Consider the following 4,509-nt stretch of genomic DNA (forward strand, 5'->3'; position numbering starts at 1 on the left):
ATTCCTATACACTAACCATTAACTAACAGAAAGAGAAATCAGGAAAACAATTCCATTCACAATTGCATCACAAATAATAAAATACCTAGGAATAAACCTAACCAAGGAATTGAAAGACCTATACCCTGAAAACTCTAAGACACTTCTAATAGAAATTAAAGAGGGTACTAATAATGGAAATTCATCCCATGCTCTTGGGTAGGAAGAATTAATATTGTTAAAATGGCCATCCTGCCTAAAGCAATCTACAGATTCAATGCAATGCCTATCAAAATACCAACAACATTCTTCAATGAACTGGAACAGAAAGTTCTAAAATTCATATGGAACCACAAAAAGACCCCCAGTAGCCAAAGCAATCCTGAGAAGGAAGAATAAAGCAGGGGGGATCTGGCTCCCCAACTTCAAGCTCTACGACAAAGCCACAGTAATCAAGACAATTTTATACTGGCACAAGAACAGACCTATAGACCAGTGGAACAGAATAGAGAGTCCAGATATTAACCCAAGCATATACAGTCAATTAATATATGATAAAGGAGCCATCGACATACAATGGGGAAATGAGAGCCTCTTCAACAGCTGGTGTTAGCAAAACTGGACAGCTACATGTAAGAGAATGAAACTGGATTAGTCTCTAACTCCATACACAAAAGTAAATTCAAAATGGATCAAAGACCTGAATGTATGTGATAAAATCATAAAACTCTTAGAAGAAAACATAGGCAAAAATCTCTTGAATATAAACATGAGCAACTTCTTCATAAACATATCTCCACAGGCAAGGGGCACAAAAGCAAAAATGAACAAGTGGGACTATATAAAACTAAAAAACTTCTGTACAGCAAAAGGCACCATCAGTAAAACAAAATGGCATCCTTAAGTACAGGAGACTATATTCATAAATGACATATCTGATAAGGGGTTGACATCCAAAATATACAAAGAGCTCATGCACCTCAACAAACAAAAAGCAAATAACCCAATTAAAAAATGGGCAGAGGGTCTGAACAGACACTTCTCCAAAGAAGAAATTCAGATGAACAACAGGCACATGAAAAGATGCTCCACATCGCTAAGCATCAGAGAAATGCAAATTAAAACCACAATGAGATATCACCTCACACCAGTAAGGATCACCACCATCCAAAAGGCAAACAACAACAAATGTTGGCCAGGATGTGGAGAAAGGGGAACCCTACTGCACTGATGATGGGAATGTAAATTACTTCAACCTTTGTGAAAAGCAATATGGAGGTTCCTCACATGGAGGAATTCTAGGAATGCCACTCCTAGGAATTTACCCAATAAAAACAAGATCCCAGATTCAAAAAGACATATGCACCCCTATGCTTATTGCAGCACTATATAATATAGTCAAGACATGGAAGCAACCTAAGTGTCCATCAGTAGATGAATGGATAAAGAAGATGTGGTACATATACACAAAGGGATATTATTCAGCCATAAGAAGAAAACAAATCCTACCATTTACAACAACATGGATGGAGCTAGAGGGTATTATGCTCAGTGAAATAAGCCAGACAGAGAAAGACAAGTATCAAATGATTTCACTCATCTGTGGAGTAGAAGAACAAAGCAAAAACTGAAGGAACAAAACAGCAGGAGAGTCACAGAACCCAAGAATGGACTAACAGTTACCAAAGGGAAAGGGACTGGGGAGGATGGGTGGGAAGGGAGGGATAAGGGGAATAAGGGGCATTACAATTAGCAGACATAATGTAGAGGGGGCACAGGGAGGGCTGTACAACACAGAGAAGACAAGTAGTGACTCTATAGCATCTTACTATGTTGATGGACAGTGACTGTAATGGGGTATGTGGTGGGGACTTAATAATGGGGAGAATCTAGTAACCACAATGTTTTTCATTTAAGTGTATATTAATGATACAAAAATAAAATAAAATAAACAACTCTTCATCTGCCTTCCACATCCCCACTGCTGCCCCTGGTCTAGAAACCGCATCTGTGGTATTTGCCTTTTTGTGAGTGGCTTTTCTCACCTAACATAATGTCCCCAGGGTTCATCCATGTTGTGCCATATGACAGAATTTCCTTTCTTTTTAAGGTTAAGTAACAGTCCATTGTATGTATATACTACATCTTGTTTGTCCATTCATCTAATTGATGGCACATGGGTTGCTTCCATCTTTTGGCTTTTGTGAATAATGCTGCTATGAACATGAGTTTTTGAATATCTCTTCAAACCCCTGCTTTGAATTCTTTTAGATATGCATTCAGAAATGGAATTTCTGAATCATATGGTAATTCTAATCTTTTGGGAAACTGCTGTACTGTTTTTCACAGTAACAGCACCATTTTACATTCCCACCAATCATGCACAAGGGTTATAATTTCTCCACAATCTTCACCAACACTAGTTATTGTTATTTTCTAGGGTTTTTTAATAGTAACCATTGGAATGGGTGTAAAATGGTATCTCTTTGTGGTTTCAATTTGTAGTTTCCTGGTGATTAATGATGTTGAGTACATTTTCAAATGCTTGTTGTCCTTTTGTATATGTTCCTTGAGAAAATGTCTATTCAAGTCCTTTGCCCATTTTTTAATTGAGTTATTTTTGTTGTTGAGCTTCAAGTAAGTTTTTAAAGTTCCATTTTATTGGCGTATAGTCTATACAAACTAAAATGAACTCTTTTTTAAGTGTGTGGTTTGATAAGTTTTGACAACTGTATGTAGTCATGTAACCAACACCACAGTCAAGGTATAGAACATTTTCATCACCCCCAAAATACTTCTCACATGCCTATGTAGTCAGTTTCCCCACACACACAGTCCTGGCAACAACTGGTATTCCCTATAATTTTCCCCAGTGTCATATAAAAGAAACCTACTATATGTAGCCTTCTGCATCTGACTTTGTCCACTTAGCATGATACTTATGAGATTTATCCCTGCTGTTGCATGTATCAGTTAATTTATTCCTTTTTATTGATAAGTAGTATTCTGTTATGTGGATATACCATGTTTTTTAATTAATTTCCTAGTTTGTGGACACTGAGTTATTTTCCATTTTAGCGTATTATAAATAAAACTCATAAACATTTGCATACAGGTCTTTGCGCATGGACATATGTATGTTTTCCTTTCTCTTGGGTAAATACCTAGGAGTGAAACTGTGGAGTTGTATATTAAGTGTATGTTTAATTTTATAAAAACTGCCAAGCTGTTTTCCAAAATTGCTTACCATTTTGCACCCCATTTTGTATCCCTTAGTGTCTAAGATTTCTAGTAGCTCCATATCCTCACAACATCTAGCATTTTAGTCTTTTATATCTTAGTCATCTAGTTAGTAGATAGTCTCTCTTGTGGCTTTAATTTGCATTTCTTTAATGACTAATAATATTGAACCTTTTTCTACCTGCTTATTTGCCTCTGTACATCTTCTTCTCTGGTCATGTGCCCAAATCTTTGTGCATTTTATTGGTTTTTTTAATCTTTCTATTGAGTTGTAAGAGTTCTTTATATATTTTAGGTTCAATTATTTTGAGCATATATATGCTTTGCAAATATTTTCTCCCAGTTAAGTATTGTCTTTTTATTTCTTCAACAGTGTCTTTTTTAAAGTGGGCATATTTAATTTTGGTGAAGTGCAATTTATCAATTTTTTAAAAGTATAATATCTATTTTATATTTTTTCCAGAGAACAATTTTTTCTTCAGTCCTTAAGGACTTAGCTCCTTATATGGGCTTTGGCGGAGGTCATGGGGCAGCACCCACAGGTCTAAATTGGGATGGGGGTGTTTGGTCCTTCTGTGCCTCACCAAACTGATTCTTGACTACCTTGCTGTGAATGGCACAACTCACACAGTGAAACAGTTTACATATACCTTAGGAAGCACGTAAGCATCAAAGATACGGCTTTGGAAATATCCTCAACAGAAGTAGCCTCTACTATGATTCAAATGACAAACTTCTTAATGGCCTTGTCCTTGGGCATATGTGGGCACAGTTAGTGCAGCAGGCAGGCTGCATGTGGCTGCTGCCCTTTTTGGCATAACCATTACTCCTTCTTTCCTTGGTCATGTTGTCAGAGAGGCCTAAGAGAGCCAATTTATCAATTCTTAAATTTTATAGTTCATGCTTTTTATTGTCCTATGAGTAATTCTTAACTTAAGAAGAAAACAAACCTCGCAGATAACCCTACTTTCCTGATGAGGCTAGGAGTGAAACTGTGAAGTTGTATAGTAAGTGTATGTTTAATTTTATAAAAACTGCCAAGCTGTTGTGGGGACAAACAGGTGGTCTTTGAGGTAAGGAATGCAGAGAAAGGGAAAATTAGCAGAGGCCTTCACTGGGAGAACTGAAGAGAGAGGAAGGAGACAATTGCTCTAAGTTCAGGCAACTTCCAAGACTTCATTGGCTCTCTCAGCTCCGCAAGCAGAGAGAAGGTGGAGCTCCCCACAGATCAAATAATGACATGAATAAATGTATAACTGCAGACAGGGGTAAGGGTTACACACAGTGATC

General features: G+C 37.0%; 1 pseudogene; it reads right to left on the bottom strand.

The window, feature by feature from the left end:
- Positions 1 to 3,720: 3,720 nt before the first annotated feature.
- Positions 3,721 to 4,065, bottom strand: LOC118923560 (40S ribosomal protein S26-like; annotated as a pseudogene).
- Positions 4,066 to 4,509: the final 444 nt, after the last annotated feature.

The sequence above is a fragment of the Manis pentadactyla genome, chromosome 2, assembly GCF_030020395.1.
Source record: "Manis pentadactyla isolate mManPen7 chromosome 2, mManPen7.hap1, whole genome shotgun sequence".
Taxonomy (NCBI): Eukaryota; Metazoa; Chordata; class Mammalia; order Pholidota; family Manidae; genus Manis; species Manis pentadactyla.